The sequence below is a fragment of the Lethenteron reissneri genome, chromosome 9 (genome assembly GCF_015708825.2).
Source record: "Lethenteron reissneri isolate LAM-NWPU_2019-01 chromosome 9, ASM1570882v1, whole genome shotgun sequence".
NCBI classification, from domain to species: domain Eukaryota; kingdom Metazoa; phylum Chordata; class Hyperoartia; order Petromyzontiformes; family Petromyzontidae; genus Lethenteron; species Lethenteron reissneri.
In genome coordinates, this window is record NC_083787.1 from 11,334,167 (window position 1) to 11,360,788 (window position 26,622).

Consider the following 26,622-nt stretch of genomic DNA (forward strand, 5'->3'; position numbering starts at 1 on the left):
GGGATGATGCATGTGCGTCCACGTCATGGCCCTTTCACGAGTCCGCTGCTGTATGGGGACCTCCCCACCACCACGACCTAGTGGATCGTTGACCATACTTCACCACGCTGGTCGGTGCGGGTTGGTTGCAGGTGTGGGAAGCGGGGCACTATGCAAGGGTTCATGTTGCTGTACTGCCCCTTTGCTGACCACGTGGCAATTTCCAGATTCATTCAGCAAGTGCGCAATCGCCGAGCCATGCGACAGCGCCCCCGGTTTGCCACGTGCAGCTCTCGTAGACGATGACAACAAACACGCACCCTGCTCTACGAAGCCTGACAGTGGTCATGATGATGGCGGTGGTCGTGGTTCGTGTGGTACCCATCAGATTAACAAAAACTTAACATTTTTTTATTTTACCCGGTAAAGCTCAATGAGCTATATAGGTGTTTCTCAGAAGCTACCTGGCAATCATAAATTATAGCTCAACGAAGTGGCTTATCACGTGGATATGTATTGCAGCCTCGATATCACAGCCAAATACAAACCCTCTGCGGGTAACCATGAGCCCGGGCAGCAGGGGGGAAGTGGGCAGATGGTCAGGGGCCAAGGAGCAAGGGGAGGATGGAGAAGGGCAGCGGGGAGTGGGTCAGTGGCGCGGAATGTTCTTGTGATGCAAATGTTGACTGATATTTATTGAATACAACTAGAACAATTTACAAGTGTGCAATCATCGATATGATGTTGATTATAATGTTTAGCGATAATTATATTAAGATTAGGATATGCAGGAGATAGTGATGATAATGCTAATGTCTTTACGCATGGTGATGGTAGGGAACTATTAATCTGGTGATGGCTGGGGAAGTTGAAGATGGTGATGAGAGTGCTCCTGCTAAGTAGTGGTACTTTAGATGATGATTACGATGCTGCGACTATTGCTGTAGCTGCTGAAATAATAATGATGCTGCATCTGCTGCTGACAATGATGATGCCCCTCTCCACCCACCTTCGTCCACCCCCACAGGTTCCGAGGAGGAGCGCCGCGTGGTGGTGTAAGCACTCAGCCTGCTGAAGCGCGGGAGTGCAGAGAGGCGAACCCACGAGGTGGAGACAGGAGGGCCAGGGTCCTCCTGGGGGAACAAAGCGAGCGGCGTCCTGGCGGGGTCGAGAGGGCAGGAGACGCAGCGGATATTGGCAGGGCTCTGGATGTACGCTCCATTGTAAACTCCGATGAGCACCTGATTGTATCCCCCGACGGGGACCCTATTGGGGCCCCAATGGGCAGGGACCCAGGTGGGGACCCACTACCCCCCGAGGTGACAGTGCCAGTTCTTGAGGAGACTGCACTGGGCTGGGAATTATCGGCCGAGGTGCGCGTGGCGAAAACAAGCACGTGACACCGCGTGAGTGTGCGGGCCACGAGGCCACTTACACGGGCGTCAACCTGGGCAGGTTTGAGGAGGAGGAGGCCCATCCTGGAGCTGGGACCGCACGAGGGTGAGACGGAAGGATGGAGATGGGGAGGCTCTACGAGGGAATGTTTGTCTTTGTTGTCCGGCACAGAGCGGCGCGTGCTGGTGTGCGAGCCCCCGAGCGCGTACCTGCACCTGGCCGTGGACCACTTCGCACTCGTGCTGGTGGCGTGTGCGCCGGTGCTCGACATGGCGCCGAGATTGCACGTGACCCGTGTGCGCTCCCCACGCTTGCACGTGAGTGGCACATTACAACAGCATCAACAATAACAACAGCAGCAACAACTATACGTCTCAAAATTTATTTTGGGTATCATAAATCCTCCTCCACCCGACACAGTGGTGCGATGGTAGGTGATGGTGTGTTTATAATGGCATGATGATGGTATAATGTTAGATGATGCTGTGATGTTAGATGTATGTTGAACTTATTTCGCAATGTACGTAGACACCAGTGCTTAACGGAGGTGTGTTTGCAATGGCATGATGGTTTAATGATGGTGTGATGATGATGGCATGATAATGGTGTGGTGGTAATTGATGGTGTGATGATGAAAATGCGAAGTTACATGAAAGTGTGATCATGATGATGGTGGTAATGTGATGTTCGAAGCTGTTTTTGTGTGATGGTGTGATAATAGTACGATATTCGATGATAGTGTCAAGATGATGATAGTGGTTTCATGCTAGAAGCTGTGCTTGTGATTGCCTGATAATGGTGCAGTGGTAGATGGTGTGATATCCCCCCACAGGTGATGGAGGGGACCCACGTGGGTCGCGATCTCTTCTCCGAGCTCTGCTTCACGAACCCCGTGGCACGCCCCCTGCACCGCGTGCGCGTCCGCGTGGAGGGAGCCGGCGTGCACACGCCGAGCAACATACTCGTCGGGTATGGTGCCGTCGTCACAAGTTCACGATCATAACAAGATCAAATAGAAATAGACGATGTTTCGGGCAACTACCCTTGTTCATAACACACGTGTTCATCTTCTTGGTTCTTTCGGTAAAGTCACGTAGAAGGGAAGTAATAAAATAATAAAAATAAAACATAATAAAACAATTCTCACGACGTTTCGGCTACAACGCAAGCAGCCGTCTTCAGGTGAAGAATGAGACAATGCCAAGCTAGGAGCTTATATATAAGCTGCGTTGGAGGTGGAGGAAAGAGCGCCTTAACAAAAGAATGTGCATGTGAAGAGGAATTTAGCATATTCATGGAAAATGCGTAGGAGGTGGGCGGGGGGGTTTCAAAGTCATATTATGCCCATGCATTATGCAGGATCAACAGCACCAAGGGGGGGGGGGTGCAGGGATTAGCAGTAACAAAGGAAAGGAATGTTAATGATATGTAGCTGCAGTTACTCAACCACCACGTAGAAAACTAAAGTATAAACTACATAAAAAACTAAAGTATAAATAGCATAGCACCATCAGTATACTTACTATACTCTACACTAAGCTGAGTTACTAACAGCAAGTAATACATTACAATTCTACGTCGTAAAAATTATATAATATGCTTCCATCTAAACTTTATTCTATTGCATCAACGAGCATATACCGTACTATATACTGCCAACATTAAATTATATACTGTATTGCTGTAAACCAACCTATATCTTATACATTTAATATAACACTATGTATTATTCTACCCACCCTAATGTGTGTCGAAATGGTTTATTACGTCCTTCCAATGATTGCTAAGCCAGAATCCATCTTCTCGGTTAAAATTGTCTCTGTGTTTGTATATGTGGATCGCCTCATGAACGAATCTCTCATGATAGCCAGATGGCTTGCAGAGAACCTCTGTCTTGGAGAAGTCAATGTCATGTGAGCCCACTGAATTGTAACAGTGATCTGCCACGGCTGAGGTGTTTGTCCTACCGTGTTTCAGGTCTGCCTTATGTTCACGGATGCGGTCCGAGACATGTCGTTTGGTTTCCCCAATGTAACTGCTACCACAGAGGCAACTTAGTTTGTAGACGCCAGGGTACTGTATGTCTGGAACCACATCTTTTACAGACGGGACCAGATCACGGATTTTATGTACTGTGTTGAATCGGACCTGGATCTTGTGTTTAATCAGGATTTTGGAGATCTTTTTTGTGACCCCAGCAATGTAGGGTAAGGTGATGGTCTTGAAAGGCTCCTCAACAGGATCCTTCTTGATGGTTGGAGTGATGGCTTTGCGGATTGTGTAGTCGGAGTAACCATTAGCCTTAAGAGCTTGGCGTACGTGTTTGAGTTCACTGGAAATGTGTTCATGGTCGGAGATGCATTGGGCTCTATGATATAGAGTCTTGATGAGGGAATTCTTCTGGGATGGATGGTGGTGGGAATCCGGTTTTAGATAAGCATCCGTGTGGGTGGCTTTCCTGTAGACAGAGTGGCTCATTGAACCATCAGGTCTCCTTTTGATTAGGACATCCAAAAAGGGTAGCTTGCCATCATTTTCGACTTCCATGGTGAATCTGATGGCTGGGTGTATGGAATTGATGTGGTCGAGAAATTGGTCTAGAGCAGGCCGGCCATGTGGCCAGATGACAAAAGTGTCGTCTACGTACCTCTTCCATAAGGTCGGGCGTAGAGTGGCAGTCTGGATGGCGTCCGTCTCAAATTTCTCCATGAAGATGTTGGCTACAACCGGAGATAGGGGGGAGCCCATTGGGGTGCCCTCAATTTGCTTGTAGAAGGTTCCATTCCAGGTGAAGTATGTATTGGTTAAGCAGTGTCTCACCAGGGGGGGTACCCCAGCATTCAGTCCTTGATGAACCAAGTCTTCAATGATTGCGATGGTGTCAGGCACAGGCACCTTGGTGAACAAGGAAACCACATCAAAACTGACAAGCAGGTCGTCTGGGGACAGGGCAATCCCCTTGATTGTCGATACCAGGTCAGTAGAGTTTAGTACTGCAGAGGTGGTTTTTCCAGTGAAAGGCCGTAGGATTTCGGACAAAAAACGAGCCAGTTTGTAAGTGGGGGAGTTGATAGTAGAGACAATGGGACGAAGAGGTGTATCTTCTTTATGTATCTTTGGCAAGCCGTACAATCTTGGTGGCCTGGCTGCAGAAGGTTTCAACGAGAACTGTTTGGTCTGATCAATTAATGCGGTTGAAGCAGAAATGATGTTGTTGGTTTTGGAGACGAGGCTGTTGGTGGGGTCTCTTTTTATTTTTGTATAGCTGCCATCGTTGAGTAGTTCTTGAATTTTGTTGTTGTATTCTATTTTGTCCATGATGACAGTGGCATTGCCTTTGTCGGCTGAGAGGATGACAATGTCATCCCTCTTTTTAATTGAGCTAATTCAAAACGCTCATCTTTGCTAATGTTGCTAGCTGGCATCTTAACGTTTTTGAGGGTTACAGAGATTTCAGATCTTGCTACGTCTGCAGCGATGTGACTCAAGCCCTTGAGAGCTACATCTACTCGAGCAATTATATCATTAACTGGTATGTGTCTAGGTGTGACTGCAAAGTTTAGTCCTTTAGCTAAAACGGATTTCAAACCTTCAGAAATAGGACTGTTACTGCGATTAATTACGACTTTGTTAACATCTAGCTTTTCAATGTGTGGGTCCGGTTTCTTGTTTGAGAGGCGGTTGAATTTGGAAATCAAGTTGTCCTTACATTTAGTCGACATAGCGGCAGCTGAAGAGGCAGTCATTTTTTCCACATGTTCCCAATCCGATGTGGACATTGTTACACTCAAAGATAAGTGTGATTTGTAGAGTGTCTTGTCTAACTGATCTAGTTCGGTGCGCGTAAGTCTGATTTTCTCTGAGATAAGGGCTAAACTAGTTCTAGACAGAATTCGTTTCGCATTAGAAGAAGTTACAGCAGCAGATGTTAGTGTAAATGCGTTTGGTATTACCTTAGAGTCGCGGCATCTCTTCAGAAAGGTGAGAGACTCGATTAGCTGAGCCTTCTTATCCCGGAGCTTGTTGAAGGATCTCAAAGTTATGTGGAAACCCTCCCCGTAGAGGCGGTTAAATTTCGATTTAAAGCTTTTGTGACTGCAGGGATTCATCTTCTTGGTTCTTTCGGTAAAGTCACGTAGAAGGGAAGTAATAAAATAATAAAAATAAAACATAATAAAACAATTCTCACGACGTTTCGGCTACAACGCAAGCAGCCGTCTTCAGGTGAAGAATGAGACAATGCCAAGCTAGGAGCTTATATATAAGCTGCGTTGGAGGTGGAGGAAAGAGCGCCTTAACAAAAGAATGTGCATGTGAAGAGGAATTTAGCATATTCATGGAAAATGCGTAGGAGGTGGGCGGGGGGGTTTCAAAGTCATATTATGCCCATGCATTATGCAGGATCAACAGCACCAAGGGGGGGGGGGGTGCAGGGATTAGCAGTAACAAAGGAAAGGAATGTTAATGATATGTAGCTGCAGTTACTCAACCACCACGTAGAAAACTAAAGTATAAACTACATAAAAAACTAAAGTATAAATAGCATAGCACCATCAGTATACTTACTATACTCTACACTAAGCTGAGTTACTAACAGCAAGTAATACATTACAATTCTACGTCGTAAAAATTATATAATATGCTTCCATCTAAACTTTATTCTATTGCATCAACGAGCATATACCGTACTATATACTGCCAACATTAAATTATATACTGTATTGCTGTAAACCAACCTATATCTTATACATTTAATATAACACTATGTATTATTCTACCCACCCTAATGTGTGTCGAAATGGTTTATTACGTCCTTCCAATGATTGCTAAGCCAGAATCCATCTTCTCGGTTAAAATTTTCTCTGTGTTTGTATATGTGGATCGCCTCATGAACGAATCTCTCATGATAGCCAGATGGCTTGCAGAGAACCTCTGTCTTGGAGAAGTCAATGTCATGTGAGCCCACTGAATTGTAACAGTGATCTGCCACGGCTGAGGTGTTTGTCCTACCGTGTTTCAGGTCTGCCTTATGTTCACGGATGCGGTCCGAGACATGTCGTTTGGTTTCCCCAATGTAACTGCTACCACAGAGGCAACTTAGTTTGTAGACGCCAGGGTACTGTATGTCTGGAACCACATCTTTTACAGACGGGACCAGATCACGGATTTTATGTACTGTGTTGAATCGGACCTGGATCTTGTGTTTAATCAGGATTTTGGAGATCTTTTTTTTTTTTTTTTTTTTTTTTTTTTTTTGTGACCCCAGCAATGTAGGGTAAGGTGATGGTCTTGAAAGGCTCCTCAACAGGATCCTTCTTGATGGTTGGAGTGATGGCTTTGCGGATTGTGTAGTCGGAGTAACCATTAGCCTTAAGAGCTTGGCGTACGTGTTTGAGTTCACTGGAAATGTGTTCATGGTCGGAGATGCATTGGGCTCTATGATATAGAGTCTTGATGAGGGAATTCTTCTGGGATGGATGGTGGTGGGAATCCGGTTTTAGATAAGCATCCGTGTGGGTGGCTTTCCTGTAGACAGAGTGGCTCATTGAACCATCAGGTCTCCTTTTGATTAGGACATCCAAAAAGGGTAGCTTGCCATCATTTTCGACTTCCATGGTGAATCTGATGGCTGGGTGTATGGAATTGATGTGGTCGAGAAATTGGTCTAGAGCAGGCCGGCCATGTGGCCAGATGACAAAAGTGTCGTCTACGTACCTCTTCCATAAGGTCGGGCGTAGAGTGGCAGTCTGGATGGCGTCCGTCTCAAATTTCTCCATGAAGATGTTGGCTACAACCGGAGATAGGGGGGAGCCCATTGGGGTGCCCTCAATTTGCTTGTAGAAGGTTCCATTCCAGGTGAAGTATGTATTGGTTAAGCAGTGTCTCACCAGGGGGGGTACCCCAGCATTCAGTCCTTGATGAACCAAGTCTTCAATGATTGCGATGGTGTCAGGCACAGGCACCTTGGTGAACAAGGAAACCACATCAAAACTGACAAGCAGGTCGTCTGGGGACAGGGCAATCCCCTTGATTGTCGATACCAGGTCAGTAGAGTTTAGTACTGCAGAGGTGGTTTTTCCAGTGAAAGGCCGTAGGATTTCGGACAAAAAACGAGCCAGTTTGTAAGTGGGGGAGTTGATAGTAGAGACAATGGGACGAAGAGGTGTATCTTCTTTATGTATCTTTGGCAAGCCGTACAATCTTGGTGGCCTGGCTGCAGAAGGTTTCAACGAGAACTGTTTGGTCTGATCAATTAATGCGGTTGAAGCAGAAATGATGTTGTTGGTTTTGGAGACGAGGCTGTTGGTGGGGTCTCTTTTTATTTTTGTATAGCTGCCATCGTTGAGTAGTTCTTGAATTTTGTTGTTGTATTCTATTTTGTCCATGATGACAGTGGCATTGCCTTTGTCGGCTGAGAGGATGACAATGTCATCCCTCTTTTTTAATTGAGCTAATTCAAAACGCTCATCTTTGCTAATGTTGCTAGCTGGCATCTTAGCGTTTTTGAGGGTTACAGAGATTTCAGATCTTGCTACGTCTGCAGCGATGTGACTCAAGCCCTTGAGAGCTACATCTACTCGAGCAATTATATCATTAACTGGTATGTGTCTAGGTGTGACTGCAAAGTTTAGTCCTTTAGCTAAAACGGATTTCAAACCTTCAGAAATAGGACTGTTACTGCGATTAATTACGACTTTGTTAACATCTAGCTTTTCAATGTGTGGGTCCGGTTTCTTGTTTGAGAGGCGGTTGAATTTGGAAATCAAGTTGTCCTTACATTTAGTCGACATAGCGGCAGCTGAAGAGGCAGTCATTTTTTCCACATGTTCCCAATCCGATGTGGACATTGTTACACTCAAAGATAAGTGTGATTTGTAGAGTGTCTTGTCTAACTGATCTAGTTCGGTGCGCGTAAGTCTGATTTTCTCTGAGATAAGGGCTAAACTAGTTCTAGACAGAATTCGTTTCGCATTAGAAGAAGTTACAGCAGCAGATGTTAGTGTAAATGCGTTTGGTATTACCTTAGAGTCGCGGCATCTCTTCAGAAAGGTGAGAGACTCGATTAGCTGAGCCTTCTTATCCCGGAGCTTGTTGAAGGATCTCAAAGTTATGTGGAAACCCTCCCCGTAGAGGCGGTTAAATTTCGATTTAAAGCTTTCGTGACTGCAGGGATTCATCTTCTTGGTTCTTTCGGTAAAGTCACGTAGAAGGGAAGTAATAAAATAATAAAAATAAAACATAATAAAACAATTCTCACGACGTTTCGGCTACAACGCAAGCAGCCGTCTTCAGGTGAAGAATGAGACAATGCCAAGCTAGGAGCTTATATATAAGCTGCGTTGGAGGTGGAGGAAAGAGCGCCTTAACAAAAGAATGTGCATGTGAAGAGGAATTTAGCATATTCATGGAAAATGCGTAGGAGGTGGGCGGGGGGGTTTCAAAGTCATATTATGCCCATGCATTATGCAGGATCAACAGCACCAAGGGGGGGGGGGGGGTGCAGGGATTAGCAGTAACAAAGGAAAGGAATGTTAATGATATGTAGCTGCAGTTACTCAACCACCACGTAGAAAACTAAAGTATAAACTACATAAAAAACTAAAGTATAAATAGCATAGCACCATCAGTATACTTACTATACTCTACACTAAGCTGAGTTACTAACAGCAAGTAATACATTACAATTCTACGTCGTAAAAATTATATAATATGAATTCCCACCACCATCCATCCCAGAAGAATTCCCTCATCAAGACTCTATATCATAGAGCCCAATGCATCTCCGACCATGAACACATTTCCAGTGAACTCAAACACGTACGCCAAGCTCTTAAGGCTAATGGTTACTCCGACTACACAATCCGCAAAGCCATCACTCCAACCATCAAGAAGGATCCTGTTGAGGAGCCTTTCAAGACCATCACCTTACCCTACATTGCTGGGGTCACAAAAAAGATCTCCAAAATCCTGATTAAACACAAGATCCAGGTCCGATTCAACACAGTACATAAAATCCGTGATCTGGTCCCGTCTGTAAAAGATGTGGTTCCAGACATACAGTACCCTGGCGTCTACAAACTAAGTTGCCTCTGTGGTAGCAGTTACATTGGGGAAACCAAACGACATGTCTCGGACCGCATCCGTGAACATAAGGCAGACCTGAAACACGGTAGGACAAACACCTCAGCCGTGGCAGATCACTGTTACAATTCAGTGGGCTCACATGACATTGACTTCTCCAAGACAGAGGTTCTCTGCAAGCCATCTGGCTATCATGAGAGATTCGTTCATGAGGCGATCCACATATACAAACACAGAGACAATTTTAACCGAGAAGATGGATTCTGGCTTAGCAATCATTGGAAGGACGTAATAAACCATTTCGACACACATTAGGGTGGGTAGAATAATACATAGTGTTATATTAAATGTATAAGATATAGGTTGGTTTACAGCAATACAGTATATAATTTAATGTTGGCAGTATATAGTACGGTATATGCTCGTTGATGCAATAGAATAAAGTTTAGATGGAAGCATATTATATAATTTTTACGACGTAGAATTGTAATGTATTACTTGCTGTTAGTAACTCAGCTTAGTGTAGAGTATAGTAAGTATACTGATGGTGCTATGCTATTTATACTTTAGTTTTTTATGTAGTTTATACTTTAGTTTTCTACGTGGTGGTTGAGTAACTGCAGCTACATATCATTAACATTCCTTTCCTTTGTTACTGCTAATCCCTGCACCCCCCCCCCTTGGTGCTGTTGATCCTGCATAATGCATGGGCATAATATGACTTTGAAACCCCCCCGCCCACCTCCTACGCATTTTCCATGAATATGCTAAATTCCTCTTCACATGCACATTCTTTTGTTAAGGCGCTCTTTCCTCCACCTCCAACGCAGCTTATATATAAGCTCCTAGCTTGGCATTGTCTCATTCTTCACCTGAAGACGGCTGCTTGCGTTGTAGCCGAAACGTCGTGAGAATTGTTTTATTATGTTTTATTTTTATTATTTTATTACTTCCCTTCTACGTGACTTTACCGAAAGAACCAAGAAGATGAATCCCTGCAGTCACGAAAGCTTTAAATCGAAATTTAACCGCCTCTACGGGGAGGGTTTCCACATAACTTTGAGATCCTTCAACAAGCTCCGGGATAAGAAGGCTCAGCTAATCGAGTCTCTCACCTTTCTGAAGAGATGCCGCGACTCTAAGGTAATACCAAACGCATTTACACTAACATCTGCTGCTGTAACTTCTTCTAATGCGAAACGAATTCTGTCTAGAACTAGTTTAGCCCTTATCTCAGAGAAAATCAGACTTACGCGCACCGAACTAGATCAGTTAGACAAGACACTCTACAAATCACACTTATCTTTGAGTGTAACAATGTCCACATCGGATTGGGAACATGTGGAAAAAATGACTGCCTCTTCAGCTGCCGCTATGTCGACTAAATGTAAGGACAACTTGATTTCCAAATTCAACCGCCTCTCAAACAAGAAACCGGACCCACACATTGAAAAGCTAGATGTTAACAAAGTCGTAATTAATCGCAGTAACAGTCCTATTTCTGAAGGTTTGAAATCCGTTTTAGCTAAAGGACTAAACTTTGCAGTCACACCTAGACACATACCAGTTAATGATATAATTGCTCGAGTAGATGTAGCTCTCAAGGGCTTGAGTCACATCGCTGCAGACGTAGCAAGATCTGAAATCTCTGTAACCCTCAAAAACGCTAAGATGCCAGCTAGCAACATTAGCAAAGATGAGCGTTTTGAATTAGCTCAATTAAAAAAGAGGGATGACATTGTCATCCTCTCAGCCGACAAAGGCAATGCCACTGTCATCATGGACAAAATAGAATACAACAACAAAATTCAAGAACTACTCAACGATGGCAGCTATACAAAAATAAAAAGAGACCCCACCAACAGCCTCGTCTCCAAAACCAACAACATCATTTCTGCTTCAACCGCATTAATTGATCAGACCAAACAGTTCTCGTTGAAACCTTCTGCAGCCAGGCCACCAAGATTGTACGGCTTGCCAAAGATACATAAAGAAGATACACCTCTTCGTCCCATTGTCTCTACTATCAACTCCCCCACTTACAAACTGGCTCGTTTTTGTCCGAAATCCTACGGCCTTTCACTGGAAAAACCACCTCTGCAGTACTAAACTCTACTGACCTGGTATCGACAATCAAGGGGATTGCCCTGTCCCCAGACGACCTGCTTGTCAGTTTTGATGTGGTTTCCTTGTTCACCAAGGTGCCTGTGCCTGACACCATCGCAATCATTGAAGACTTGGTTCATCAAGGACTGAATGCTGGGGTACCCCCCCTGGTGAGACACTGCTTAACCAATACATACTTCACCTGGAATGGAACCTTCTACAAGCAAATTGAGGGCACCCCAATGGGCTCCCCCCTATCTCCGGTTGTAGCCAACATCTTCATGGAGAAATTTGAGACGGACGCCATCCAGACTGCCACTCTACGCCCGACCTTATGGAAGAGGTACGTAGACGACACTTTTGTCATCTGGCCACATGGCCGGCCTGCTCTAGACCAATTTCTCGACCACATCAATTCCATACACCCAGCCATCAGATTCACCATGGAAGTCGAAAATGATGGCAAGCTACCCTTTTTGGATGTCCTAATCAAAAGGAGACCTGATGGTTCAATGAGCCACTCTGTCTACAGGAAAGCCACCCACACGGATGCTTATCTAAAACCGGATTCCCACCACCATCCATCCCAGAAGAATTCCCTCATCAAGACTCTATATCATAGAGCCCAATGCATCTCCGACCATGAACACATTTCCAGTGAACTCAAACACGTACGCCAAGCTCTTAAGGCTAATGGTTACTCCGACTACACAATCCGCAAAGCCATCACTCCAACCATCAAGAAGGATCCTGTTGAGGAGCCTTTCAAGACCATCACCTTACCCTACATTGCTGGGGTCACAAAAAAGATCTCCAAAATCCTGATTAAACACAAGATCCAGGTCCGATTCAACACAGTACATAAAATCCGTGATCTGGTCCCGTCTGTAAAAGATGTGGTTCCAGACATACAGTACCCTGGCGTCTACAAACTAAGTTGCCTCTGTGGTAGCAGTTACATTGGGGAAACCAAACGACATGTCTCGGACCGCATCCGTGAACATAAGGCAGACCTGAAACACGGTAGGACAAACACCTCAGCCGTGGCAGATCACTGTTACAATTCAGTGGGCTCACATGACATTGACTTCTCCAAGACAGAGGTTCTCTGCAAGCCATCTGGCTATCATGAGAGATTCGTTCATGAGGCGATCCACATATACAAACACAGAGACAATTTTAACCGAGAAGATGGATTCTGGCTTAGCAATCATTGGAAGGACGTAATAAACCATTTCGACACACATTAGGGTGGGTAGAATAATACATAGTGTTATATTAAATGTATAAGATATAGGTTGGTTTACAGCAATACAGTATATAATTTAATGTTGGCAGTATATAGTACGGTATATGCTCGTTGATGCAATAGAATAAAGTTTAGATGGAAGCATATTATATAATTTTTACGACGTAGAATTGTAATGTATTACTTGCTGTTAGTAACTCAGCTTAGTGTAGAGTATAGTAAGTATACTGATGGTGCTATGCTATTTATACTTTAGTTTTTTATGTAGTTTATACTTTAGTTTTCTACGTGGTGGTTGAGTAACTGCAGCTACATATCATTAACATTCCTTTCCTTTGTTACTGCTAATCCCTGCACCCCCCCCCCCTTGGTGCTGTTGATCCTGCATAATGCATGGGCATAATATGACTTTGAAACCCCCCCGCCCACCTCCTACGCATTTTCCATGAATATGCTAAATTCCTCTTCACATGCACATTCTTTTGTTAAGGCGCTCTTTCCTCCACCTCCAACGCAGCTTATATATAAGCTCCTAGCTTGGCATTGTCTCATTCTTCACCTGAAGACGGCTGCTTGCGTTGTAGCCGAAACGTCGTGAGAATTGTTTTATTATGTTTTATTTTTATTATTTTATTACTTCCCTTCTACGTGACTTTACCGAAAGAACCAAGAAGATGAATCCCTGCAGTCACGAAAGCTTTAAATTAAAAAAAAACACACGTGTTATCGCTTGAACCAAACACATTTGCTATGAAGACGGATCATCGCCCGAAACGTCCGTTATTATATAATTTTCTTTTTAAGTCCAGGATGTTATTGACGATTGAGAGTTAAAATTTTTGCGTGCATATGCACCACTGCTAATGCAATCTCACAATACTGTTCATGTGTTTAGTGACAATTATACCTGATGCTCACACTTTTGCTGATGATGATGATGACACGTGCCTGTATGTGTCTCTCGCTTCACGATAGTGTAGCGGTGAGTGTAATTTGTTATGCACCCGCGACCCAGTTCTGGGCCTCCCCTAGGTCGATTCAGCCTCAAATGACTCTGAGGCGGTGTATGCAAGCTTCAGCACTGGGGGTACAATAGGCGGTCAGACGTGCTGCCCACACCACCCGCTCGTGTGCCTGTCCCGGCCTTAACAGTTGCTCGCAGTACTTGCCCCAACAGTTTGCTGTAGACTATACAGGGGACCTTTGTGTCTGTCTCGGCGCAGCAACGTGGAGGGGCACGGCTGCACGCGCGTGCCCGTGGTTCCCAAGCGCCGCGGGGAGCTCACGCTGATCGCGAGCCTCGACTGCACGGAGCTGCCGCAGGTGCACGGGGGAGCCACCTTCCAGTGCGAGCCCTGAGACTTCAGCATCACCACCATCATCAACATCATGAGTCAACCACCATCATCAGCATCGAGAGTGGTACCACCATGATCGTGATCGAGTGAACTATCATGAACGTGTTCATCATCATCATTATCATCAAGGTTGCACTCATGACACACAAAGTGCTTGCCACAAATATATCACAAATTCCTTGCTGATCTCGTCAAGGAGCGTAAACCATCACGAGAACGCCGCTCATCCTCGCAGTGGCTTTTGGATAGCCATCAAACAAAGACGGTCACTGCATCGCGCACTTTCAGATCCGCTTGTGTGGCCGTCTGGAGCACTCTTTATTCCGATATCAGGAAGCCGCTGAAGCTCTTCACTGTTAAATGTAGATTGAACACTCATTTAGAAATGCGTTTTGTGTTTAGTTTGTTGTCCTTCCCCGCACCTCCGACTCGCGCAGTTGGCTGCGCACGTTGCGAAAGAAGTTCAACGTACATTTCAACCACCAGGATCGTGTTCATCATCATAAGATGATCGTTATCAGAATCATCAAATTGAATGGGGACCAAAAATCGTGACGGGGTGTGGGGGGTGGAGAATAATCATTACAGAGCCGATGTTATGCACAGACTTCAGGCGCGATAGACAAGAACGCTACCGCCGTGATGTCACTGGAATGCGGTTACTCATGAAGAAGGGGAATGACATTTGTTGATGTCGCCAGTGGCGTTTATTTAACCACGCGCATCGCCATCGCTTCCTTCTTCCAGTTCCTGCAGTTGTTGGAGACGACACCGCACCTTCGAGGTCTTTTGATGGTAACAGTCTGGCTCAAGGTCTTCCAATTGATCCTATTATATATAGATTTATATTTTGGCTTATTACAAAGTGCTTTACAACAATTATAACATAAGATGATGGGTTAATAAAGGGGCTGTTGTAGTTATGGTAGGACAGGTGTGAGTGGTTAAGAAGGGGTAGCTACAGGAGTTAATATAGGGGTTGGGGTAGTGATAGGGGTTGGGTTAGTTATAGGTGTTGGGGTAATTTATTATTTTATATTAATGGTATCGTTCAGTTACGTTCACTTTGGCATGTAAGCTGAAGGATTTTGCTTCTTCTTCAGTCATTTTCAAATTAAATTTCCTAACAAGGTAATTGTTCCAATGCGACTATGAAGACCTCGTACTTGCCAGCATGATACCGAATTTAATAATAATACAGTAATGTATTGTATTAATATCGATTTAAGTTTACTCATTCTGAAGTAGGCCATCCAGTCAAAACGTCGAGACATTATCAGGGACGGAATAAAGTGATGTATTTACCCCTTTTAATTTAGTCTAGTGTATGAGCAATTTGTTTTTGACACATGAACCTGAAATACAGTTCTAAAAAGTATAAAGAGTAGCACCTAACTCAAGTCACGTACGTAACTTTACCGAAATAACCAAAGGGTATGGATTACTGTTGTCACGAAAGCTTCAAATTAAGATTAGTAGCACCTAAGTCTACCTCTTATCATGACGTACTACATTAATAGTAGTACTTCTTCTCCCTAGCGTTCTTCCCGCTGTGGCACAGGGTCCGCTTTTCGACATTGTCTTCTCCATTTGGCTCGGTCCAGGGCATCTTCGGGGGATGCGTTGACCGTCTTAATGTCTTCCTTTATTCGATCCATCAATCGCTTCTTCGGACGTCCGCGTGGACGGCGTCCCTCTGGCTCAATACGCATGGCAGTCTTGGCCACTGATGACTCTTCACTTCGCATCACATGGCCATACCACCGAAGCCTTGCCTCAAGCATCTTGTCCGCAATGGGGGCCACACCAAGTCGCTTCCGAACGTCTTCGTTCATGACACGATCCCATCGAGTCAGTCCAAGCCTCCATCTGAACATCCTCATCTCCATGGTATGGAGGGCTTGTTCGTGTACAGTTGTGGCTGGCCAGCACTCGGATCCATAGAGTGCCACCGGTCGGACGATGGTCTTGTAAATTTTTCCCTTCAGCCTATCCGGCATTTTCCGATCACAGAGGACTCCGGTGACTTGCTTCCACTTCATCCATGCCGCATTGACTCGTGACCTCACATCAGTCGTGATGCTTCCATCTGAGCTGATGGTGGTGCCCAGGTACTTAAAGTCCGTCACTTTCTTCAGATCTTCTCCGTCAATGCTGATGGTGCCGTCGGTTTGGGGGCCACACTCCATATACTCTGTCTTTTTGATGTTGAACCTCATTCCATTTTCGTCCAAACGTTCCTTCCACAGGCGCGTTTGTCTTTCCACATCTCCTCTCTCTTCATCTGAGAGTAGGACGTCATCCGCATATAGAATTGACCATGGCAGGGGCGTGTGCAGGTCAGCAGTGATCGTGTCCATGCACAGGATAAACAGGAGTGGTGACAGGGCCGATCTTTGGTGCACTCCAACGCTGATGGGAAATGGCGGTGATATGCCCACTGCGCACCTGACTGCACTGGTGACGTTCTTGTATAGGAGTTGCACCCAATGCACGTAGGTTTCAGGGACTCTATGGGATCGAAGCGAGTGCCAGATGAGGTCGTGGGGGACCCTGTCAGATGCCTTTTCAAGGTCTAGGAACGACACGTGCACAGCTTTGGGCTTCTCTTTGTGCCTCTCCAGCAGGAGCATAGCCGCAAATATGGCGTCCGTAGTGCCACATCCTTTGACGAAGCCGCATTGGTTGGGTGATGGGGTGATGATGTTTCTAATCCTCGTGTCCAAAACTCGCTCAAAGATCTTCATCGCATGACACAGGAGCCGGATTGGCCTGTAATTCGAGCATTCTGCCACGTCCCCTTTACCCTTCCAAATTGGAACCGTCGTGCTGGTCGACCAGGCTTCTGGGACCTCACCGGTGCTCGTGATGGTGCTGAAGAGCTGGGTAAGGAGGGCAGCACCCTGCCTGCCAAGGATCTTCCAGGCCTCAGCAGGGATATCGTCCGGGCCAGTCGCTTTCTCATTCTTCATTCTATTGATAGCTTGTTCCACTTCGATGATGGTGATAAGCAAAACGGGACCGAGGACGTGTTCAGCACTAATAATTGGTGGGTGGGGAAATTCCTGGTTGCAGATTCCAGAGAAGTAGTCGCTCCAGCGTTGAAGGATGGCGGGCGGGTCTCTGAGAGCGCTGTAATTCTCATCCTTTATGCATTTAACCTGACCATTATCCTGAGTCGAACGATGGCGCGCCTCTGCCAGTCGATAGATCTTATTGGCACCTTCTGGGGTGTCCAGTTCGACATACAGTTGGTCGTATTGAGCTAATTTCACCGCTGCTACTACTCGCTTCGCTGCCGATTTGCAGTTTCTGTAGTGTTGGTTATCCAGATATGCTAGCGTTTGGCACCACTTCTTGAAAGCTAGCTTCTTCTCTTTCACTGCTAGCTGCACTTCTTCGTTCCACCACAATATTTGCTTGTCAATGAAGCGTTTTCCCGGCTTCGTTAGCCCCAGTGCTTCCGTTGCTGCTGTGCACAGTTGTTCGGCGAGATCTTCCCAAATCGCATTCGCTGGTCGGTTGGTGTTCACGTCAATCTGATTGAGGGCGACTCTCAGCTGATCCTTGCATTCCTTCATCCGCCACCACTTAATTCGCTGCTGTCCCGTTGTTGGTGGGCGATGTCGCTGGCCAAAGTCCATTTTCATGTCCATGACCAGGATGCGATGTTGTGGGGCGATGTTGTCCGATGGTATGACTTTAGTGTTTGTCACCGTTTTCAGCTTATCCCGCTTTACAAGCCAGTAATCAATTTGAGTTGATCTCCCACCACTGGCGTACGTAATGAGATGGGACAGTCTCTTCTTGAAGAAGTTGTTGGCGAGGACAAGATCATGGGCTTCCGCAAAGTCCAGGGCTCGGTTTCCCTCATCGTTCCGGGTACCATATCCTTGGCCATCATGGTTTCGAGGGTATCCATCCCGGGCGTTTCCAACGTGTCCATTTTGGTCTCCACCAATTATTAACTGCTCTTCTCCGTTTATCGATTGCATGTGTCCATCAAATTGTTCCCAAAATTCCTCCTTGGTGTCTGCTGGGCAGCCAGACTGCGGCGCATAACAAGATACCACCCAGAGGCGTAGGTCGTTTGAGTCGATTTCGATGGACATGAGGCGGTCGGAAACACGGTGGACGGCCACAACGTTGTCTCGTAGATTTTGGCTGACTGCGATTCCAACGCCGTTCTTGGTGTTTCTTTCACCGTTGTAGAACAGTTTGTATCCTTCTCCAATCTCCCTGGCCTTTGCTCCACTCCACTTCGTTTCTTGGATGCATACGATGTCGATACGACGGGCCTTTAGGGCAGCTGACAATTCTCGACTTCTCTCTGTCAATGTTTCGATGTTGAGTGTTCCCAGCCGTAGTCGGACTAACTTCTTTAGCCTGCCCCGTCCATGAGCAGGTAGCCCTCGTCCATTTCTCGCGTCGTTTGGGCGAGGGCGGCGTGCGTTTCCCCCGGGGGGCGCCCTAGCTTGTTCCAAGTTGATTTGACGTTGCCATAGATGCGACACAGAAATACTTTGGCCGGTGGGTCGCTCCATCTGACGCCAAAATAGTAGTACTGTAGACCCTAATAAAAACCAAGAGGCCATTGAGATGGGGGCTTTTTAAATGTAAAGCTAATTTTTAATAAGTACAACTTAAAGCTTTCGTGACTGCAGGAATTCATATTCTTTGGGTCTTTCTGTAAAGTCATGTAGATAGAAATAACAATAAAATAATAAAAATGAAAATAAAGTTAATAAAAAATAATTTAAAATGTCACGACGTTTCGATCGCAACACAAGCAATCGTCATCGGGAGGAAAAAAAACGTCAACGTGATATTTTTTTATTCACTTTATTTTTATTATTGCATTATTATTTTTCTATCTACGTGACTTTACCGAAAGACCCAAAGGATAGGGGTAGTGATAGGGGTAGTGATAGCGGTTGGGGTAATGATAGGGGTAGTGATAGGGGTTGGGGTAATGATAGAGGTAGTGATAGGGGTTGGGGTAGTGATAGGGGTAGAGACAGGGGCGATTTCTTCATTAGAGCGATTGGGCGAGGCACCACCAATGTCATTCAACCACAGAGTCACGCTAGCCGTCACTGCAGCCTCTGGATATAGTCCAATCAGCGTCATGTCACGTTCTGTGGAGTACCGCCTCTTTTTGGGCGATTTCACTCCGGCTGAGAATCGCCCCGAGTGGCCCCATAGACTTACATTCAAAGATGTTTTTTTTTTAGAACGGGGGCGCTGCAATGCATTCTCTATGGCTTCCGGGAGGGCTCGCCCTAACGTGCTTACGTCATCATACGTAAGCACGTTTCATCCAACAATATAATTTGTGGCCACCTAGTGGAATCTTTAATAAAATAAACTTGAGTGGTTTGTTTTAATAGTGAGTATAGAAACAAACAAGATGTATTGTAAGAGTCACTTTATTTTTCATTAATATTAATGAAGTGAAGTTGCCTTTACATGCTTAAGCTGTTAATTTATCCATTGCATGGGTGGACCTTATCCTTATCAATCATCCAGACATTTGCCCCCCCTGAGAGATTTTGCAGGAGCCGCCACTGGGTAGAGATAGGGGTTGGGGTAGTTATAGGGGTAATGATAGGGGTAGATATAGAGGTTGGGGTAATGATAGGGGTAGTGATAGGCGTTGGGGTAATGATAGGGGTAGTGATAGGGGTTGGGGTAGTCATAGGGGTTGGGGTAGTGATAGGGGTAGAGATAGGGGTAGGGTTAGTGATAGCGGTTGGGGTAATGATAGGGGTAGTGATAGGGGTAGTGATAGGGGTTGGGGTAGTGATAGGATTTGGGGTAATGATAGGGGTAGTGATAATTTCATACTTATTATTTGGTTTGTGTTTATTCAAGATTTGTGACTTAGCCTGTTATTACCACGTATTTCATAGGGTTTTACTAATCTTCGTTCCACTGCCTATATTGTGGGTTCTCTGGCTGTTTGTTCTTGAGTTATTATTTTTTTCTGATATCACGGGGCTAGGGAATTTGTTTTGGCTTAAGAGCGACCCTGACTGCCATAATTATTCTTTGATGCTTCGGTCAGGTCGCGTAGAAACTTATTAAAGGTAAATAATATCAGTATTGAATTAACAATTGAGGACTCGCGACCCCCTGGTGCAGACTGTAGTTTGGTTTTCAATTGGAGTGAGGATGAGGATAGATAATGTTGGCTTAATCTTCGTGGCTAAGTTGGTAACTTTGTTTAACTAATATGGGTCAAAACCCGTCTGTTTGCTTTCCCTGTTGGCAATATTAGAACTTTTAACCGTTACAATTTTTTTTATTATATATGTCTCGTGGCGTCTACTGCCTGTATTGTGTGGGGGCCTTTTGAAGTGTAGGTGACTGTTTTAACCCCATTTGCGATTTCCCCCCATCTCTCTCTGCGGGTATACGGGGAGGGGTTTATGACCATTTATGATTCATCTCCTGCCCTCTGGCTTTTTGTTGCGAGCGTGTCTGAGCAGTTGCTCGCGGAGGTGGGGAAATGGGTGTTTGCGCTTCCGAGTGACTATGTGAACCAAAAAAAATTGTTGGCCGAATTATTCGTAATATTATTTTTTGGAAAAAGGGGCATATACACAACAGTGCTGTGAAAAAGATTGCTGCAGCCAATCACAGTTGGTTTTGAGGGATCACGTTGGGGGGGGGGTGGGATGGGATGGCTGGTGCTGGGTGATGGGAGGAGACAAGGGGCGCTATGTGACCGTCCGTGTACGAGGGTCAGGATCGCCACCTCTGACATACACAACCTGGGACACATCTTGGGAACAAGGATCTATCAAAACCCGAAGAGGGGAGAACTACATGGAAAAGCATTGTCTTGAGCAATGCGACCTCCAATAATACTAGGACAGATGGGCATTTGAATTTGCACAAGGGGACAAACAGGGGTTGGAGTCATGTTCTTCATGTGGCTGACATTGATGTAGAGCAAAAACTGTATTGCATTGAGGTAGTTGAGCCAGATTATTACGTAAGGAGTAGAAGAGTGGTGCATCGCTGTGATGATGCCTCCTTCGAATTTGTGAATCGGACATTGAATTGTCATATGTTCCATAGTCTGTTCAGGCTTTGAGTTGGGGATAGGGCTACAGATTTGCTGCAGAAATATTTTTCAGAGCGTCAGTGTTTGGCACTAAATGTAGGGCAGTTCCACATATTAGGCAAACATCACAATTTCAGCATCATCCTAATTTTATATATTTATATGGGATATTATTATGATAGTAATTTTTGCTTTATAAATTAATTCGATCTAAATCTCTTGGTTGAAATACTTTTTCCAAGGTGAAGTAACTGTTCGATTATGGGAATGAGTATCCACATCTGCCTGAGATCTTGGAATTGCTCTCCAGTGCCGCCGCTCACATCAGGGGACGTAGGAACGACGATGGTTCCTGGTTCCACTGTGGCCAACTAGTTTATTCATGGACATCTCCTCCTCACCGTCCTAAATTGCCACCACCATCACCACCTCCACAACCTTGTGCTTGTTGCCCCCTACTCAAGCTGTGCAAACCCCAAGGAGGGCTGGCATTTCCAAGGAACACAGAACTCTGTCTCACATGTGGTTTCTAGAAGCTCCGCAACAGCCACATTGTCGAAATAGCCCTTAGCGTGGGAAATGTGAGCCCACTGGTGTGTCCCAGACACTCAAAAGCATTGAGACGAGGCGATAATATTAATAACAAACCTTTATTATTAAAACGCAACGCCCTGTAAGGAAGAAAGGGAGGTGCTGGTGGGGGTGGGTGGTGATAATCTATATGTAACGGGCGTATGTGATGCAGGAGAAGTTGATGGAGGCAACACGTATTTATTACAATAAAATTTCATACAGCAGAGTAACAACTCTAACACTCGAAGATGTGTATCGGCCTCTTCACCCGGTCTATTAGAGGAAGTGTTCCCCAGCTAACGCTCCCCGTTAACTCCTTACTTCCCTCTATCCCAGACCTTCCTCAATGTAGGCTAGCTAACCTGGCCCAGCTTCGGCGCAGGTTCCGACCCTCAGCCACACGAGTCTGGCCCTTACAAGTGTAATAAAGGACTCCTTCACAAGATGTCGCTCTCCGTTGGTCCTTTATTGGGTTCTTTCCTCGCACCCGCTGGTCCTCGCTCCGACCCTCGCCGTGCGCCCCGCGCACGCTCCGTGTGGCTCTCTCCGTCGCCGTGCGCCCCGCGCACGCTCCGTGTGGCTCTCGCCACGCCGTCTCCTCCGGCCCCTCCGTGTGCTCTCTCCTCACCTGCCCGGGCCACACCGCCCTTCGGGTACCCCGCATACGCTGCTGGCTCTCTCTATCTCCGTGCGGTCCCGCACGCTCCGCTGCCCCGCGCACGCTGGACCCCAGTGCGCCTATGACCCCCGACCACGTGGCAATGGCGCCACTTCTCCCTCCACCACCAGCGTGGCTCCCTCCGTGGTTCACTCTCTTCTCCTCTCCCTCCTCTTCCGGCTCTCTCCTTATATCCCCTCTCTCACGTGACCCAAACTCCACCTTCTCTTACTGCCCCTGTCTCCGCCCCCACTCACCCCGACGACCAGGCTCCGCCTCTCCAATACACCGGCCCGTGTGAGTGGTGCGGAGGCAGCGCCCACCCTGTTCTTGCTCGCATTACACAAGGACATCAGACCTCGCTGCTCTTAGGTCGCCCACTGGCTTGCCCTGCTCGGCTCTTACAAGAACAGCGAGTCAGGGTAGTTCCAGGTCTAGCTAGCTGGCCTTCAGTCTTCACTGGCTCTTCATCTCGATCTGTACCCAACGACTGCCTCGAGCTCTCTCGCTCTCCGCCTTATATACCAACATGCCCTCGAGGGGCGGGGCTGTGTGGGATCCCAGCCTCCCCCCCCACACAGCCCCCCAGGGTGGTAACCGTTTGCGGACGTGGATGTAGACACCCCAGTGTAACTGCCTGTTTCTCCCCGTTATGTAACACCTCTACATATATATAAAAGGGAAATTTGTGAATTCGTGTGTCTGTTCGAAATGTTTAGCATACTTCCCAACATGCATAACTTGAAATTTGCCATGTGGGTAGCTTCCCGACTGTACACAATGAAAAAAATATAAAAATAGACTTGTAGTTTTTTTTTTGGGGGGGGGTCAGGGGCGACGTCACATCTCGCCCACATGCGGAAGCATTACAGTGTGTCTGCTGACGTCACGCATCCCCACCCCCCAAACCCTCCGCATAGGCGGTGCATTAATCCAAGACAAGAATCCAAGTCACGGGCGAAGCCAGGTAGTAAAGCTTCTACTGGTAGGAACCTCCTGGTTACACCAGCCCACAAGGGATTATTGTGTCCGTCCGTCGTGCATCCAAAAATGGGAGGGGTGGGGCTGGGTGGAGAGAGGAGGGTGGGGGGGGGAGCTGGGTGGGGGTGGGAGGGGTGGGGCTGGGTGGGGAGGGGCTGGTCACCCCGTGGTGCCCTTATAAAACTCAACGTTTAACCTACTCACGCCGGCTTGTGCCCGCCCTCAGTCGGCCATATTTGCGGAATACACCACGCCGCCGTTGACCCTGGCCATTGACCGAGCAACCCAACGTTTCTACCAGCTCCACAGGATTGTGTTTATTAAACCGCGACGCCCTGTAAGGAAGAAGGGGAGGTGCTGGTGGGAGTGGGTTGTGATAATATCACCTTGGGAATCAAAAAATATTTTTTTTGTGTGCTGACATTCGAAAAAAATTACTTGGTCAGTATTAATATATTTATTATTGTGTCTAAGTTCTTGTCTGCGTGTGAGTCCGTGTGCGTGTCTGCCACCATGTGTGTGTGTCTCAGTCGATGTGTGTGCAGTCGATGTGTGTGTGTTAAATCTCGATTTGCAGTTTTCGTGACTGCAGGGATCCATATTCTTTGGTTCTTTCGGTAAAGTCACGTAGGTATAAAATAAAATACATTAAATCACGACGTTTCGGGCGCAACACAAGCGTCCGTCATATGGTGGGACAACCACAGCAAAAAACAATTGCTGAAGTGGGCAAAAGGGCTGCCGTGACGAGAGACTATATAGGTAAGAGATCGGGGAGGAGCCAGGGAGGAGAGATAGAGAGGGGGGTGTGGGGTAAGGGAATTGAGCGCTGCTCGAAGGATTAGAAGCAAGGCAAAAAATGCCAGGGTGGGGAGGGGAAGTGGGCGGGGCTGGGAGTGGGAGGATTAGGAAACTGGAGATGCGGATATGAAGGCAGGCCAAAAGCAGTTATGGTTTTACCTGGTTAATAACCAGAAGTGTAAAAAGTACTCAAAAATGTTACTCAAGTGAAAGTACAAGTACTGAGGGAAAATTTTACTCAATTAAAAGTAAAAGTATCTGGCTAGAATCTTACTTGAGTAAAAGTAAAAAGTACCACATTAAAATTGTACTTGAGTATTAACGAAGTAAAAGTAACAGCAAGAATGAAAACTAGAGATTCTTGTTTAAGCTTTTAATCTCAAAAAACATTAAATGAAATGCATACAATGTTTTATCCTGCTTTAGAACTGTTTGTATTTAATTATCAAACTATAAGTCTATGTAATGCCAGTATGCAACATGCTACTCAAAGTTGTAAAACCTCAGATTTAACTTAAGCAGAAGCTGATTTTCAAAATTGTGAGTGTCAAGCCGAGCTCTTTTGGGGCTGAAAAGCAATCCTGCAGTGCTGAAAAGCCTCTCACAGGCAGCCGATGCAGGAAGAGGTGTATTAGTCTTGATAGAGAGGCTGCAAATAGCAGGGAACGTGAGCAGAGACTCGCTGGTGTCTGAAACACAGGCCAGTTATCCATCCAACTCTTTGCTGGCTTCATGTGTTGTCGGTTTCAAAGAAGCGAAAAAATCATCATCAGATGAACTGTTGGCCAATTCCTTATTGTGGTCCAAAGGCTCCAGATGCACTCTGATGTAGTCTATGCCTACAAGCAGAGTGAGCAGACACAAAGAAAGGTTTGCTTGAGGGGCTTCTGACTGGGAACAAATTTTATGTATTTTGTCATTAACTACATTTACGTGCAGTCATCTACATCTAAATGTCTAAAATCATGCAAATCCCTTATTTTAGCATAAATTCTAACAGCATTACCAAGCCACATATGATACGAGAGTTTTGTTTCAAGAAACACTGGGGGATAACTACAACCTGCTGCAAGAATACTATACATCAATATTCATATTGAGATCACAGCCAAAGATCGGATCATAATATTCCTAAAAAGTGCAAAAAAATAAAAAAATATTGGTATGGCTCAAATGTTTCCCAGATTAGAATTCGTCAAGTGTATGTTGCTTGCATTCATTTTACCTCGTTTTATTATGGTTTCATCATTTGTCCAAGAGGTCCGAAATTTAGGGAGAAGGATGGCAGCTGCGATGATCTCAGGATATTCAAACATATGCTTGAATCGTGTTTGGATTCCTTGTTGTAGGGCATCCACAAGTGGGTCACAGTACCTGAGAGAATGGTGGAGTCGCTTAAGTTTCAAGCTTAACTGATGGACACTAGGCAGCAGCCACCCCAGCTGTGTATTCGTTTCCGCTTGCAAGATGTCGAGTACTTTTGCAACTGGATGCATTGTGTTGGCCCACTCTGTCAAGAACATCATTTCTGCTGGATTAAACCTACAGGAGAAATCGGCATAATCAAAGAGCATACAACAACAACAACCCACATTGTTTACATCAATAAAGGGGAAAAACACTTACATTGGAACCTCAAGAGAGGTGCATATATTCCTAAGTGCGCCTTCTCCTGCTTCTTTGCAAATTTGAAGAATTCTGTCAACAGCCATAAAAGTTGAATTCCACCGCGTTTGGTTTGGCCTTAAAAGCTGAAGCCTGCTTTCTGCTTCAACAGTTTCAGCTGCTAGAGCCGATCGGCTGCTTTTATTCCATAAAGCTTGGCATTTGCCAAAGACAGAGCTGTAGAGTTTCTTGTAGTGTTCATTTGAGAGAGCTTTTTGGGCATCAACGCTTGAGACTAGGTTAAGTAAGTGACAGGCACACTTTTGATGTTTTGGTAGCTGGAATTCGAAGCCATCGTCTTGGTCCAGGACTCGAGAGGCATCTTGGAATTCCACACCATCACTTCCCTCACCACAGCCTTCAGAATCAGTGTCATCACTTTCACACCTTCTTGCCTCAGTCTCGATATCATTGTTTTCCACACCAAAAACTCTGAAAGCCTTCAGAAAGTTGGAACCACTGTCTGTGGTTGTGCAAACAACCTTGTCACGTATTTCATACTCTGAGTGGATATCATTCATAGCACTGGCCAGTACCTCAAAAGTATGAGAGCCCATTAATCTTTTGCAGGCAAGTGCAGCGGAATGTCTTTCAAGACTTTCAGGGTTGATCCAGTGAGCAGTTACACCAATGAATGACTTTCTACGTGCAGTCCAACAATCCGTTGTGGTTGTAATCCATTCAACTTCACTCATGGCAGCAG

At 45.8% G+C, this 26,622-nt stretch overlaps 1 long non-coding RNA gene across 1 annotated transcript; it reads left to right on the forward strand.

Annotated features, from left to right (window-relative positions):
- The first annotated feature begins 848 nt into the window (after positions 1 to 848).
- Positions 849 to 2,343, forward strand: LOC133340343 (uncharacterized). The gene is made up of 3 exons (XR_009754889.1): positions 849 to 1,190; positions 1,546 to 1,691; positions 2,207 to 2,343. It is a non-coding gene; the product is annotated as an uncharacterized LOC133340343 (long non-coding RNA).
- The last annotated feature ends 24,279 nt before the right edge of the window (positions 2,344 to 26,622 follow it).